The sequence below is a fragment of the Saccopteryx leptura genome, chromosome 5, assembly GCF_036850995.1.
Source record: "Saccopteryx leptura isolate mSacLep1 chromosome 5, mSacLep1_pri_phased_curated, whole genome shotgun sequence".
In the NCBI taxonomy this organism is placed as follows: Eukaryota; Metazoa; Chordata; class Mammalia; order Chiroptera; family Emballonuridae; genus Saccopteryx; species Saccopteryx leptura.
Genome location: NC_089507.1, coordinates 196,539,964 through 196,556,727, shown reverse-complemented (window position 1 = coordinate 196,556,727; position 16,764 = coordinate 196,539,964). Strand labels below are relative to the sequence as shown.

The 16,764-nt window shown below is 47.8% G+C and overlaps 1 protein-coding gene across 1 annotated transcript in view; it reads left to right on the top strand.

The window, feature by feature from the left end:
* The window catches only part of PCK1 (phosphoenolpyruvate carboxykinase 1), a 701,569-nt gene that overhangs the window by 520,713 nt on the left and 164,092 nt on the right, over nucleotides 1-16,764 (top strand). The gene's annotated exons all lie outside the window — the stretch shown is intronic.

Genomic DNA, 16,764 nt, shown 5'->3' with positions numbered 1-16,764 from the left:
ATATGGGTGTTCACTGTACAATTTTCCCACTCTTCTATGTCTGAAAATTTTCATAATAGAAAGGAAACAATTTAGACTTTCCCATGGAGCAGCCTCCTAAGGAGTGTTCCTGTAATCATTCATGCTGATGTCTATCTCTTAATAAGCCAACTGATCATAAAATCTATTTTTCATCTTGTGACTCAAAAGAGCACACGGAATGAGAATGAAAAAAAAAAATCCATCTGGCAGAGTAAAGCCAGATTCAGACTTCCGTGTGAAGAAAATCAATTGTTATGCTAGTAGAGACTTGGTAAATTCTTTGCATTTCACTGGAGGTTGGGAGGAGACAGGTGCAACAGCAGAGACTTTGGCATAGGTCACCTTCTTGTCCCTGAATTGAATTTAGCCAAGAGATGTTCATCAGAGATGCAAAGGACAGAGACCTTCTTTCAGTTGGAGTTTGGGAGGGCCTAGAGGGGGTGCTCTCAGGCCCTATGTTGATTGGGGAGCCCAACCAGAAGAACTCCTAATCACAGTCCTCCCAGCTTCCTCTTGTCCTCTTATATAAAAGAGTTTCCTCTCCTTTGTCTCTCTGGATTTGCACTTGTTTCACCATTAGACAGCATGGTCCAAATTACAATTCTTTGTGGTTCCCTAATAAACCCATTTTGCTGGAGAAATACCTGGCTGTTTATTTGCTTAAGATCAACAGGGAGCACAGGTCTGGGGAAGACCTTGAGAGGCCCTCAGCAGACACCCCCCACCCCACCCCCGCCCTGGAAACAGCAGGATGCGTGAAAACCTTTCCTATTTTTAAAACTTTTCCTCTCAAGAGCCTTGTATCTTCCATTTTCAAGATTAGAAATATTTAACCATGAAGTTCACCCTCTCCCCTGGCCTATATCTTCAATGCTGGGGTGTGATTGGCTGGCTCTAAAATGGCCCCCAAGGATCCCTGATTTCTGATATTCATGCCTTTGTGTAATCCCTTCTGCTTGAGTGTGGGCTGGCCTATGACCTGCTTCTAACCAATAGAATGTGGCAAAGATCAAACGAGGCCTACCCCAATGAAACGCCTGCCTGCTCAGCCAGGTTTTAAGAATATAAACACCACCATCGGCAAGATTCAAAGGCGAGGGCCAGGTAATGACTACCCCTCGTGGGTCCATAGTCTAAGGCAGGTTTCAGCTTGCTATGCAGGGCATGGAGCTTCTCTTAGGTGAGGCTGTAGAAACAGCCTTACCTTGAAAGGAACATTACATCTCAGCCTAAAAACTAAGACGCACTTGGGGATTATGCTGTCTTCTCGGTTCCTAGGTTCAGCACTCTCTTGGGGGGGGGGGGGGTCAGCACTCTTAAAGCAGAAGTGGAACACAGTCAATGAATGGACAGTAGCTAGAGGATGTTAGGAAACGTCATCACTGAATGTAGCATGGGAATGAATTGGAATAGCACGCCCTCCCTAAACCGTCACTGGGGATGCTATTGGGTTATGAATGTGGATTATTCCAGCCTTTTCCATTGACAGAGCACTCTTCAAATATCCTGCTATTTGTGTAAAATGCTTAGCACCATATGACATTGAGGTCACACCCCAGCTTGTGTCCTTGAATAACTGGAGATTTTCTTGGAATGACATGAAAGTCAGTCCAAGGCGTTCTGGAAGTCATGAAACATGAAATAGTTTTGTGAGCTGGGTGTCGGCTTTAGAACCACTCCTTCTGTAAGCCTGGGATCTGAATGGTGGAAACGAAGCACGATGACTGTGTTTGACTTTCTTTTTCTTCTTCTCCTCCTCCTCCTCCTCCTCGTTCTTCTTCTTCTAGTGCAATGCAATGCACAGCAGTTTTCCGTGAGGATGTGTCCTCCTCACTGTTAAACTGCAGACTCCTTGAGGGCAGGGTGGGTCTTGTTTGGCTTTGTCTGCTTACAAGCTTGCTGAGTTTTCTCATTTGCTAAATGGAGATCCTAAAGGTTCCTGCTTAGTAGGGCTGCTGTAAAGACTGGTAACACTGTCTTTGCTGAGCCCGTACCCTCACAAGGCATCCTTCTAAGTGCAGCGCATGCTTTACCTCACTTAACGTGGACAACTCCCCAATGAAGCAGGAACTAACATTGTCCCCACTTTACAGATGAGGAAACTGACACAGAGGGAGCCTGAGCAATTTGCCCAATGTCCCAGATTTAGCAAGTAAGTGCTGGGGACAGAACTGAGCCTGGGTGGGAGGACAGTAGGGCCAGTAGAGCCCAGCTTTCTGACCACATGTCCCACTGTTCCCTAACTCAATGTAATAATGGCTGTGGGACACACACAACACAGCAGCTACAAACCATAGCGTTTGATTGTTATCTGTGTCCTCCACAGTACTCCACGCACATCATGAGACAGCCACTAATTAAGACGTACTGAATAAATTAATGCAGCTGAGCAAACATTGCTGGGTTCCTGCAATGCCCAGGGTATCATTCCGGACACTGAGAATGAAGCAGTGAATAGACTTGCAAGGCCTCTGTCCTGGTGTTTCCACTCCAGGGGGAGGAGACAGAGGGCACACCGAGGGTCAGGCAGAGCATCAGATGTCCTGTCAGATGGTGACATGCAGAAAAAGAAAGGAGTCCTAAACAACAAAGACGGACAAGAGTTGAAATGATCTGTAGTTTGTTGGAAAATGTGGAGTTTTTAGAGTGGGAGGGCAGTGAGAAAAGTCCCAGAGGTAATGCTTTCCCACAGCAGTAACAGTTTTAACAGGGGTTTTAAACTGGCGATAGAGCGCTGGTCGATGAGGATGGCTGCGCTGGCTTTCACAGCCTAAAGCACAGTGTGAAGACAGGGACCAGCCCCCAGCACAGACGTCCATGGCACCTGACCTGTGGGTTCGTGGACCTGGGAAGGGACCTCTCGAATCCTGTGTTTTGTCTCCTCTCGGGTGAGTGGCGAAAAGATCATCACACAGCTAAAACCCAGTGTCATTTGTCTTTGACCAGCACATATGAAGCTAGAACCTGAGATGGCATGTTCAACAGGGTCCAAATGGAGATGCCGTTCCCCTAGTTGCAGCGGCTAGACACGGAGGGAGAAGCTAATTGAGACAGAGATGCACAAACACAGGACAATGTGTACAGCATCCCTAGTTGCAAAGCATGCAGAGGAGAGTGGGTGTGTTAGCGTTGCAGATAACTGGATGGGAAGAAAGAGGAGGTGGGTCTGGGTGCCGTCAGCTCCTGACACTGAGTCAGAGGCACACGAGCCGCGTCCTGCGGGAGCCTGTGCTCTGCAGGCTGACGGATCCCAGCTGCGACCTCCCAGCTCCTCTCCCTTCCACGAAGCCCTCTGGGAACTCGGTGGTGACTTCATTAGCGTCCAGTTCCAGTGCTCCAGAGGGAATTGCTTGTGCAGTGTCCAGGTTGAGGTTGGCCAACAAAATCCAAAGAGAGAGCCAGGGATCGAATTTAAAAGCAAACAGATACAGCATTTTCTGGCCCAGGGTTTGCTCACAGTCTGTGGAATCCTGTTAAGCAGGGTGATGGCTAAGCTGCATGGCAGAGACGAACACCAGGGCCACCCCCCACCCAGACCGGCACCTCACCACATACTAAGACCACCACTGAGGAGAGGGGCTGTCACACCATGATATGTCCCAGCAGTAGAGGTTGTGCAAGCGGACACTGAGTGTGGCCTCAGAAGAAGGAGGTAAGTGATAGAAATCTGGGAGGGAAGCCCAGGAGTTATCAAAAATTACTCAAACTCCCCCCCCAGTAAAGTTGGATTTGGCATGCAGATAACACGCCCTTCTTCACATGCCAGGGGACAGAAAGAGAAGTGTCAGCTTCCCTGGCCAAGTCCCTGATGACACGCTATGTTTGCGCTCTGCCTCTAGCAGCTGGGTGCGTGGCCGTGTGGCCATCCTCAGAGGAACTCCATCTTGATAAGAACTTTCTCATTTTATTAGCAAGGCATCTGAGCCAGGGGGGCTTGGCTGTCCCCTGCCTCCCTGGGGAATGGGTCAGGACCAACCACGACATAGAGAGGGGCAACCTATTGAAGGGGGCAATAACTGAAGACCCTGAGCTGGGCTCTCCAGGGCCGGAGGGTTTGCTGACGGAGCGGAAATGCTCCCACCTGGGACGTGCAATGGCAGGGCTGCTGGCCTGGGAGACATGGTCTTGGGCAGCGGGAAGACAGCTCTGGAGCCATGTCCCAAGTCCATCACGTTCTTGCTAGGGACCCTGGGGCAAGTTCCATAAACTCTCTCAGCCTGTTGCCTGCTACATAAAATCGAGATCATGAAGGCACCGACCTCCAGTGACTGTTACGAGGATTGGTGAGACAGCTCACCGAGTCCTAACCAGAACCTTCAGTGGAGTGTGGGCTCTGTGAGTGCCTCGCATTTCCATGAGGGTTGCTGCCGCTGCCATGCTGAAGGGTTTCTATGTCCCAGAAGCGGAGGGCTGACATTTATCAAGCACTCGTAGGCACTAGGTTCTGTGCCAAGTGCCTTAAACAAACATCCTTATCTCACTTAATTCTCACGGCAAACCTATAACACAGGACTATTATTGTGTCAAGCTATGTCTAACAGCAGGTCACAGGGCAGTCAATTAAGAGGGAATTGATCCATGAGAAAAATGGATTTTTCTTCCAAATTCAATGTCTTCTAGTAGGTGGTCCTGGCTGGGATCAGTGTCCCGTGAACTCTTCAAGAACCCAGGCTCTTTCCATCTTATTTCTCCCCCATGCAGGCTGGTTTGTCCCCTCATGGTCATAAGATGCTGCTGCAGCTCCAGATGTCACACACAGATGTGACAACATCATGGTGAACGGTGTTTGCTCCCGTCTGGCTCTCTTTATTAGGGAAGGATGCCTTTCCTCTAAGCTGATGGCACAGGAGCCCTCAGGTGTCATCCGTCAGGACCAGGGTATAAGCTCTCCACTTAGCCTCATGGTTCCCTAGCAAGCAGCTCACTGGAGGGTTCATTGTCCATGGTGGGAGTTGGGCTTTGCCATCAAGAACTGGGGGAGGGGAGAAATGATGACATTGGATCACTTGCAGCGGAATGGTGGAGTCTTGGTAGCATTGTGTGGGGTGAAATGGGCGAATCAGAAAAAAAAACAGGAACTGCAGGATTCCATACATTGGTGGGACATAGAAGCAAGACTAAGAGGCATGGATGGGAGTGTGGTGGTTACGGGGGGTGGGGGGAGGGAAGGAGGGAGAGGGGTAGGGGGAGGGGTACAGAGAGAACTGGATGGAGGGTGGCGGAGGACGATCTCTCTTCGGGTGATGGGTATGCAACAGAACTAAATGACAAGATAACCTGAAATTGTTTTCTTTGAATGTATGTACCCTGATTTATTGATGTCACCCTATTAAAATAAAAATTTATTTAAAAAAAAAAAAAAGAACTGGGGGAGGGAGGCAGCTGATAGCCCCTTCTAAAACTCTAGCCTGCCCTTTACTAGGAGCAAATCGAGGCACAGAGAGATGAAACGACATACCCAGCATCACACTGCTGGCAGTTGGCAGACCTGGGGTAACTCCAGACCCACTGCCTACCTCCTTTCTATTTTTATTCCAGAAGTTACCTTGTTTGGACAGCATACTAATGAGTTAACTGAGAAGGTCTGAGTTGATGGTAGTGCTTCCTAATGAAACCCATTGCTCAATAGAAAAGCTGGATTGACGAATGAACCTGAGTCCCAGGATGGGTCAGGGATGCTGAGTGGCAATGAGATAATTCAGTTCAAGGGGCTGTCCAGCCCCCAGCACCACCTCCACGTGTAGGATTAACAAAACAGTTCCAGAGAGCACAGGCATGGTTTCCAAGGTCGTTAGAAGAAAACAGTATGCCGGGTAGAGAAGATGTTGCTTTATTGGCTGCAACCTCCATGTAGGGGCTAGGGGGGACCCCTCCCACTTATGCCACGAAATTAGGTGGCAACTTTGGACCGGTGAAATGTGAATGAAAATGATAAGTGTCACTTCCGAGTGGAACTGCAGAGCCACTCAGTGATTCACCACATTCCCTTCTGACTGCCACTGCCACTGTGACCATGAAAACACAGGGACAGATGGAGCCTTGGTCAGCCTGGGCCTCTGAGTGGCCATCAGAACCCCTGGCGATGACACCAGATGTGCAGCATGAGTGAGAGATGAACGGGGAGAGACACAGGGAGAGATGGGGTTGTTTGTTACTGCAGCATAACTGAGCCTGATTCCCAACGTTCTTTGTCTCAGAAGCACCAAGGAAGTAAGGGAGGAAGCCACAAGACTGTGAGGCAATCACAAGCAGAGGGTATAACAGCAGGTGCAAAGGCCCTGAGATGGGAGTGAGCGCAGTGATGTATTTCTGTAACAGCAAGGAGGCCCACGTGGCTGGAGCAGCCCCAGCAGCACGTGGGTGCTGAGATGGAGTCAGAGGTGCTGGGGTGGAGGGGAAAGATTGATAAAGTCCTTGCAGACCACTGTCAGGTTAAGCACAGTAACTGTAAGTGTCTGGGAAGGGGAGAGTCTCCAAACCAACTGGCACACTTATCCCCCAAGGCCTGTGTCCAATTCTGCTTTTAACAAGTAACAAGGAGAAGGTGCAGCCAGGGGTGCCCACCCCGCCCTCCACACAGGCAGTGGGATGAGCATTGCTGGATGGGCCCCTGACCCCGGGGCTGCTCCTCCTCCCTGGCGAGGGACCTTCCAGCTGGCCTTGAGTTTGGCTGCAGGTCTTCGTTTATTTGGGGCTTGGAGAGACTTTCCGAGTGGCTCTTCTCGGTGTCTTTCTGTTTACGAAGATGACTCTCACATGAGCCTCCCAGGGCTGTTCTGCTGATCCAAGCATCTGTTCAGCTGAGGCTCCTTCTCTATTTATTTCTCCAGTAAACAACCAGGGCAAATGCAGGGCTCTGTGGTATTTCCACAACTCCCACTGCCAGTGCCAAGATCTAATAGGATGCAGAGACGATGAGGGCACAGTGAGGGCCCCGTGATCTGAGCAGAACACAGCGTGAGGCTCTGCCATCTCCAGGCAGAAGTTGTATCTTTGCTGCAGGCCCCCATGTCACCATGGCCCCCACGACCCCAGAGGTGTGGACAAAGTTGACCACTCTAGTGGACATCTGCTGACTTTGCCCCACCAGCCTCAGCTCCCTCTTTTGCTATTCACAGAGCCTAGTGACCTCCTTAAGGGCCAAAAGACCATCCTTCCCCTTTCTCAATCCAGGAAGCTTCAAGGTAGGCTTGAAGCCCCCTGCTTTCCAGCCCCCACACCTGCACTCACATCTAGGAACAGGTACATGGCTGGGTCCTGACCACTGAATTTCTTCTACCTCCTCTGGCCTTTACAGTTGGCTCTGCAGCAGTCATGTGACCCAAGGTGGACCAATGTGGAACATCCAATGACTTTTAGGGGAACTATTCAGAAAAAGTTGGGTCTCTGTTCAGATTGCTAAGATGGCAGGATGTGAGCTCAGAGCTGCTGGTAACCATCTCAGCCACCAGATGGGGGGAACTTGCCTGAGAATAAAGACAACACAGAAGAAAGCAAAGTGAAGAGAGAGACACAGACTTCTGAAAGTAATAGTTGAGCTCCTAGATCCAGTCAAGCCTGAAGTCCCTGGATTTGGCGGTCAAGTAGTTTGTGTGGTTTCCTATCACTCATAATCAATAACCTATTCACAGACATACATCGGTAGATCTATATAAGAAAGAGGGGTGTGGTAGAAGAACGAACACCGGACAGGATGAAGAATGAGAAAAGGCAAGTGTGAGAGCAGAGGGCAAGGAGGCCTGAGAGTCACGTGCTTGCGGTGGTTTTGGGAACCTCAGCATAAACGCCAGAGTCATCCTCCACAGCCTACTGGCCCCGTGGGATCGGGCTCACTGCCTCTGGGGCCTCACCTGCTCTTTCGCCCTCCTGCATCCTCTGTTCTAACCGCACGGCCTTGATATACAGTTTCTATGCTGTATAATAAATTACCCTACTTAGCAGCTTTAAACGGCATCTGTTTATTAGCTCACAGCTGTATAAGTTGGGAGTCCAACACAGCGTGGCTGGCTGGCTTCTCTGCTCAGGCTGAAACCAAAGTGCTGGCCAGCTGTGCTTTCATGTGAAGCTGAGGGCTCTCTTCTAAGCTCGTTCCTGAAATGGGGAGAACTCAGTTCCTTGTGGCTGTAGGACTGTGATCCCCATTTCCTTGATGGCTTTCTGCCCAACGAGGGGCAGCTCTCAGCTCTTCAAGGCTACCTTGTCACATGGTTCCTCCGTCTGCAACCGTCAACAGCACATCAAATGTTTCTCATGCTTCCAGCCAGAGAAAACTGCTCTTAAAGGGCTCACCTGATTAGGTAGGCACACCTGTCTCCTTTCTGGATCTTAAGGTCAATAAACTGGGGACTTTAAATACAAATGTAGAAACCCTTCACAGCAGCACCTAGATTTATGTTTGGGAAAAACTGAAGGGTGAGGATCTTGGGGGCCAGCTTTAGAATCTTGCCCACCACAGCCTCCTTGTTCCTCTCTAACATTCCAATCATGCTCCCCCTCGAAGTCTTGTACATGCTGTTCCCTCCTCCATGAAAGCTTTGGGTATGGGTGGCCTCCTGAACCACCCCTCACTTCACTCAGGTCTCCATACAAATGCTCTGCCCTTGAGTAGCCCCCACTGACCAGCCAACGGAAACATCGCCCCCACCGTTTCACCCAATTTTTTTTTTCTTCATAGAGTTTATGTGCTATTCCGGGTTTAACAAAGACAGCTCTATCTCCCCCACTGGACTGTAAGCCCTGGGGACAGGGACTTTATTTTGTTTGCAGAGCCTGGCACAGAGTAGATGCTCAATAAATATTTGTTGAGTGAAAGGATGAACACGTTTCTTAAATTTCTTAATGGTCTTAAATAGTCACCCTGAGTTCTTTCTCGTGTTTATCTGCCAGCCTGGGCTCCATGGGAGGCAGAGTACAGCTAAGACTGAGAGCTCAGGCATCGAGCCAGATGGCCTGAGTTCACATCTTAGGGGCCAGGCTCTTCATCAGCAACACAAGAAGAATATCAGGACCTACCTTTAAGGGTGTCTGTAGGTGCTTAATGAAATGATCCAGGTCAAGTGCCTGGCATCCAAATCAGAACCATATGATGACACTGCTTCACACCCTCAGGTAGGCAAAATGTATGAAACACTGACATTATTAAGGGTTGGCAAGGATGGACGCGACAGGGACTTCCACTGAAAGTACACATCACTGCAATCATCTTTGGCAAAATCTAGCGGAGCTGCAGATGTGCATATTCAATCCTGCCTAGTAGACCAGCACAGTAATCCTCATCACAACATCGTTTTCAACTGGATCTACCACATCTACCAATATACAGTACTGTGCTTGATCAATAGGATCTTACAATAGAGGCTCACGGATGCAGCGAGCAACAATACAGCATCCACTGATTGACTGGCAGGCACTAAAGTACGCGCTGTACATAAATAAATTTTCATTTCATCTTTCTCCTCACATTAGGGGTGAGACATGAAGGTTCAGCAATACACAATTACTTGCTCAAGATCACACACAACTGGGAAGCGGCACAGCTCTGACCTGCACCCGGGCGGAGGATAAGGTAGGGAGGGCGAGGGAGAGGGAGGAGGAAAAAGGAAAATGAAAGGGCAGACGAAATGACAGCTGCCACACAATCTCAGAGAGGACTCTAGCCTGCAAAATGCTAAACACAGGCTACCACACAGGACCCAGAATTTCACTCCCGGGTACATACCCGGGAGAAATAAAAACACAAATCCACCCAAATGCTGGTCCGTGAATGTTCCAGCAGCATGAGTCATCAGCGTCCATCAACCTATGAACGGGTAAATAAAACGTGGTGTATCCGCACGGTGGACCAGTGATTTTCAAGCTTTTCCATCTCACGGTACACATGGACTAATGACAAAAATCCTGACACCCCCCCAAATAGGTGTAATTTCATTCACACCAAACAGCTATTGTTGTGTTAGCTGCTGTCGTTTTTTTTAACTTGACAATCGAAGGGAAAAGTGGCCAGTGCCCCTGATGATGTAATCATGTATTGCATGTTTTAAAAATTCTTGCAGCACACAGGTTGAAAATAGCTGCAGTGGAATATTACTTGGCCATAAAAAGGGAGGGAGCATGGATACATGCTAAAATGAGGAAGAACCTTGAAAACATGATGCTAGATGAAAGATGTCAGTCATAAAAGGTCCCATATCATGGCGTGCGGGGGACCCCGGGTTCGATTCCCGGCCAGGGCACATAAGAGAAGTGCCCATTTGCTTCTCCACCCCCCCCTCCTTCCTCTCTGTCTCTCTCTTCCCCTCCCGCAGCCAAGGCTCCATTGGAGCAAAGATGGCCCGGGAGCTGAGGATGGCTCCTTGGCCTCTGCCCCAGGCGCTAGAGTGGCTCTGGTCGCGGCAGAGCGACGCCCTGGAGAGGCAGAGCATCGCCCCCTGGTGAGCGGAGCGTCACCCCCTGGTGGGCATGCTGGGTGGATCCCCGTCGGGCGCATGTGGGAGTTTGTCTGACTGTCTCTCCCCGTTTCCAGCTTCAGAAAAATACAAAAAAAAAAAGGTCCCACATCATATGATTTTATCTGTAAGAATTGTCGACAACAGGCAAATGTATTAAGACAGAATGCAGATTAGTGGTTGGCAGGGGTTGGGGAGAAGAATGAGAAGTGACTGCTAATAGGTACAGGGTTTCTTTGCGAGGGACAAAAATGTTCTAAATGTAGATTGTGATGATTGTTGCACAACTCTGTGAATATACTGAAGACCACTGGATAGTATAATTTAAAAGGGGGAATTTCGTATGTGCACTGTATTTCAATAAAGCTGTTTCTTAAATGTGTTCTAAGGATTTCTGGTTTGCTGAGTGTTGATGAGGAATGTTCACGAAAAAATAAGTTTGGTGAACACAGGTTAAGGAAGTTCAAGTCAGTAAGTAAATCAGCAATATTTTTGCTGCAGGGCTTCTCAGAACCTTCAATTTGTAGAGATACATGGTTATACTCCTAAGGGGAACACTTTTTGATAATAGACAGTGTTTATTGAGTATACACAATGTGCCAGGTATATATTAACTCATTTACTCCTCACACTGATACTACGCAGTAAGTACTATGATTTTGGCTGTTTCACAAATAGAGACTGAGGCACAGAGAGGTTGAGAATCTTGCCCAAGATGACACAGCTAGAAAGTGGCAAAGCCAAGATTTTTTTTAAAAGTTTCTATTTTATTTTTAAATTGATTTTCAGAGAGAGAAAAAAACACATTGATTTGATGTTCTATTTATTTGTGCACTCATTAGTTGATTCTTGTATGTGACCTGACCGGGGATCTAACCCGCAATCTTGGTGTATCAGGATAAATCTCTAACCAATTGAGCAACCAGCCAGGGTGCAAAGCCAAGATTTGAACCCAACTAGTCCTATTCTTGGATTCACGCTAAATTGCTTATCTTGCTGCATTTCCAAAATATGTTTGACAATGGCTTAATTTAACAAAAAGAATCCCAAATCATTTGCCTTCTCTCCAGCTTCGAGGACAGTGCCCTGGTCCACTGTCACCTGGACAAGTGCAGTGCCTTTCCCCAGTCTCGCCATCTCCACCCTCACTTCATTCTCCTTCCTGAGCACAGATGGAATGATTCCCTTGCTTCAGACCCTCCGATGGCCTCCTGTTGCCTTTAGACCAAGCTTTCCCAGCTTAAGCACTCCACCCATTTAGGGCTGCCCTGTGCCCTGTGCGATGTTTAACAGCCATGGCCTCTACCCACTAGATATCAGTAGCCTCCAAGTTGTGACAGCCAAATATACCCCCGGACATTGTCAAATGCACCATGGGAACAAAGTTGCCCCAGTTGAACTCACTGCCTTAGAATACCATCTCAACTTCTCACCCTGGCTGATAGGCCCTGGTGTGGCCCTTGCCCACCTCCTCTCCAACCAGCTGGTTGTCCCCGTGCCCTCCGCAGCATGGGTACTGCTCTCTGATCTCAAACTCTCCGTCCTCCTCAGGGCCTCTGCATGTGCTCTTCGCCCTTCCCATGGCTGGCTCTTCCTCACTGCGCAGACTTCTTCTGTCCACCTTGTTTGCTGTTTCCTGTCTGCTCACTCACTCTCCTAACACCCCAATTCTCTTTCCTTGCAACATATCATTAAATTCATTGAATCGATGTCATGTATTTAGTTTTGTCCTTATAATCTGACTTCACCAAAACACCAGCAATGTGTGTGTGTGTGGGGGGGGGGCACTGGGTGATCTTGCTCTTTGTTGACTCTCCAGTGCCGAGAAGAGCCCTGGGCAGCAGGACAGCATTTGTCTCCGTGTGCTGGAAGAATCGTGGATTCGTCACTATGCAAATCGAAAAGCCCTTCTGGTGTGTGCTTGTGGACGGTAAAGATGGAGGCCTGGAGGGGGAAGCACCTTAAGAGTTTCTATCACCTTGGCTTTGGGCACCCAACATGTCTTCCGATCTTTTGTAAAGGGTCTCTTTCTATCAAACCCAGTTGCCAGGAAATCTTAAAAATGGAAAATAATAAAAGAAGCAAAAGAAGAGGCAGAGGAGGAGGACGAGAATGACTTGCAATATTTTAAAGTCTCCTGAAATTAAAGCAAGTCTCTATTTAGTGTTGACTGATTGTTCAAATAAGGCAGGGACTAGAACTAGACATTGGAGCAGGCCTGGAAAACAGTTGTGGTGGGGTGCCTCTAGGTCATGGCTTTAGCAATTCCAGCAAAGGGGGGGATGTGGAGGGAGGCAATTAGCAGCCCAGTTGGGGTGTGAGGAAAAGAGAAATAAAAAGCAGAGAGGATGAGTCAGGCTGGTGGCAAGAAGCCACCCAGCATGCTAGTAATCAGAAAGGGAACCTTCCCTGCAAATCCACAGGACGACACTAAAGCTCTCCTCAGATTTCCTCCTCTGGGTTGGTCTTCTGTGCAGGGATTTTGCTGAGCACGACTGAATCTCTTGGGCTTGGCTTCTCCTTCTGTTAATGAGAGGCTCCGGCTCGCTTGGAACTTCTCGACATGGAGGGCCCGGCCATAGAGGTCCTGGAAGGCTCTACTGGAGGCCATAAATATTTCAAACCACCTATGAAATATTTTTACTAAAGAAAAAAAAAAATCAAACCGGAAACAGTCAAGACCCTAAATCTAACCAGCAATTTAGAGGAAATAGTGGAGATGGAAAAAAACATGTTAAATGACACCACAGGGTTGCAATCCACAAACTCTTAATTGCACAAAACTCTCCAGGACAAATGACTCAGTGTCTTCAACAAACTGCAAGGAAAGAAAAGAGAAAACCTATAGAATTAAGAGGCTTCCAGCCATGAATGCGTGGACCTCAACTGCACTTTGACCAGAACAACCTACAAAAGCACTTCATGAAATAATTGGGGACATTTCAACAGTGATAGACTATTTGGTGATTTGAAAAGATGATTGTGAACATAAGTTTTGGTATGATAATGGGAATTATGGGGGGTTTTTTTAGAGTCTTTTCTTTAGAGATACATGTTCAAATACTTATGGATGAAATAATGGGTTGCCTGGTATTTGCTTCCAAATAATGTAAAGGGAAAGTTGGGAAGGGGATGGATATAGATGAATGAGTTTGGTTGTGAGCTGATAGTTATGGAAGCGAAGCTGGTGTTGGGTCCATGGTAATGCATTATAGCCCTTCCTCTATAAAAACAAATAAATACACCTTCACTAATAAGATGAGTGATAGGCTTAGAAATATTTCGGTGATATTATTTAAATTCAATTTAACTTTCTTTTATTGATCTGTTTTACATTATACATCCAACTATATAATCACTGGTTATGCAAAATGGGCAAATTAATTCATCAACGCTAAACTGCCCTAACTTTGAAGCACTATCATATGGCAACTCAGAGCAGAGAAATTGTTTCTGTCTGTGCTTTGTCATCTGCGTCTCTATGACACTCAGTAATTTTATTTTTACTTCTTGAAGCCTCAACTTTTTCCCCTGTAAAATGGGTGAGAAGGGGTTTGCAAATGAGATTTTATGTGTGCAGCGCTTGGCCAAGTGTCTGACCCTCAGCAAACTGAAGTTACTGTTATGATCTGTGGCAGAAATACTAGAAGAATGTAGAGTAGGGTCTTATTCATATAAACAAAAGTACGCTTCTTTAGGCATTGAAAGATGCCTGAAATATTATCAATAGATAACAAAGGTAATCCCACAGGAGTCATTCATTTCTTCAACAAACAGTACTGAGGGCTTTAGTATGCCAGGCACAGAGGGCCTGTAGAGCACAGGATGAGTTGGCCCCTGCTCTTCTGGGGCTGACAGGGTGGTGGACTAGAGGCACGTCAAGACAGGAGGAAACGAGAGGTCAAGATTTTCTTAAGGGTGGTCCAGGGAGATGGCCAGATCTAGATTTGAAGAAATCAGGAGAACAGGCCAGGCTGGATGTGGGGAGGGAGGGCAGAGAGTAGGGAGACAAAAAAGAGAACGCATTCCAAGCTGTTAAGGGAAGAGCAAGTGCAAAGGCCCTGGGGCAAAAAAGGAATAATTTCAGGGTCTGAAGGGTCTTGAAGTCTAGAGAAGACACTGGAGCAGTGAGTGGCTGCAGCAGGAAGGAGGTTTATTTCACTTTATTTCATACCTTCTAGATTTTGTAAATATTTCATAAAGAGCATGTATCAGTATTATCATTTTTTACCCCCCCCCCCCCAAAAAAAACCCACCAAAGGAAAACACATCATAAATCCCCAAGGAGTAAAAAAATGATTATGGCATTTTCTTTTTTTTTTTAATGTAACAAGGATGACAGCCACTGCTGTCTGACTGGCTACAAGGGCCTCCCCACCTTTCCCCAGCTCCTTTCCCTTTTCTGGTGAGTTAGGCCTGGATACAAGACTTATGCCTGATTTAATTGATGTTCTTTCCAACCAGGATGGAGGCTCTGGCCCTTGGACAAGTTTCAGGACATCAGGTTGAGTTTGGAGAAAAGTGAGGTTGGGGGGAAAGCTTTTCATTTTCCCAACTGAGTGCAGCTCAAGCACCACCCCAGTGCCAAGCACAGCTGGCCCACAAGAAGAAAGAACTCAGTATTGTGTGGGGACTGCCCTGCAAAGTGGCATCTGCCAGTTTCATCTGCAATTTGTTGCTAGGGACGGAATATGTTTTTCTGGTTTCCTTTCCCGGCCTGGGGCTGTGGCTGACTTTGATGTGGAGGTGATGCACACACCATGCGTGCAAGTTAGCAAGTTACCTGAGCGAGACTGGATACCTGGAGGCAGAGCCGCAGCTGCCTGGGAGGACGCGCTCACGCCTTTCACTTTGCTCTGCCACAGTGGGAACCTTTCAAGTCCACACCTTGTGGTTTCTCCCTGCAGGAATGCCAGGTTTACGATGTGTTTGTTCCTTTCACTGTTTTTCAATCTCACCCTGTGCCCCTATCCGGCACAGGAACTTCCATTTCATGTCAGATCTAATGAAGCCACTGGCTCCTCACTGAGTATAGTTGACATGTGATACAGAATGATCTGTCCTCACGACAGACCGGATGGTTCTGGTCCCAGGAGAGAGGCACCACCCAGCAAACAAGTCTCATGGATGTTATTAACTTGGCTTCCCCTTCAAAGGCCTTTATTTGTTTGTTCCTCATTGCCAATAATAAAGGAGAGCCCACCTGCGGCAACAGTGTCAGGAAAGATGAGAAAACTGAGGTCAGAGACATCATTTCAGCACTGAAGATGCCCCCAGAAAATTATGACATGCTCCCAGCCAGACCATCAGCATTGCCTCATACGCTAGTAAGAAGAGCTCAAAATTGAAGTCAAGATTTACCTCTCAGCTCCATCACTTACCATGCTGCAATCTTGCACAAATTGCTCAACCTCTCCATGCCTCAGTTTCACCATCTGTGAAATGGGGATAAAAAATTTTTACCGCTAAGGTTATTCTGATTTAAATCCCCTTCTGACCCTACCACTTAATTATTTTCTTGTCCACCTATTAATCCCAGTTCCCCCCTCCCGAAGGGTAAAGACACTGCCTGCCTTGTTCACAGCTGTGTCCTCAGTACCCAACACTTCCTCGCACAGGGTAGATGGTGAGCAAGTATTTGTGATCACAGTAACAAAGGCCCTCAGCACACTGCCTGGCACTGGCAGCCATCATTACGAACAGAGGGAGGAAGCCCATTATTATTGATGATGGGAAAGCAGGTTTCATTTCTAAACTATCCATAACTAGAAACTGAGCTGTCAGGTGGCTTTTCTGGGGGCCAAGTCCCCAGGCTCCGTCTGGCAGGACCAGCCCCTCACAGACCCAGGAGCCCAGTTGCTGCAGGGGCTCTCCCCGTTGCCCTCTCTCAAGGACATCCTCCCCCAGAGGCAGGACCCCACCCTGGGGCTTCCACACCCCTCCCCTTTGCTCCTGAAGGCTCTGAGAGAGCAGGGAGAAAGGCACACCCCACCAATGTGCAAGGGGACAGTGTGCTCCCATGGCAGGATTGCGAGATAAAGTACTGACACCAGCAAAATTTGAATTTCAGAACAGTACGTTTTTAGCAAAAGTATGTCCCTGAGGTTGCATGGGACCCTAAAAAAAAGTAGTCAGTGTTTATCTGAAATTCAAAATTAACCGAGCATCCTGTATTTTCATTTGCTAAATGTGAACCTGGGCCTGCCTGAATTGGGGGAGCTCACTTTCTCCCACCTGCAAAACTGCTATGATCCCATGAGGAACCCTCTGGGGTGGTTAGACACTTAACAGAGAAGAG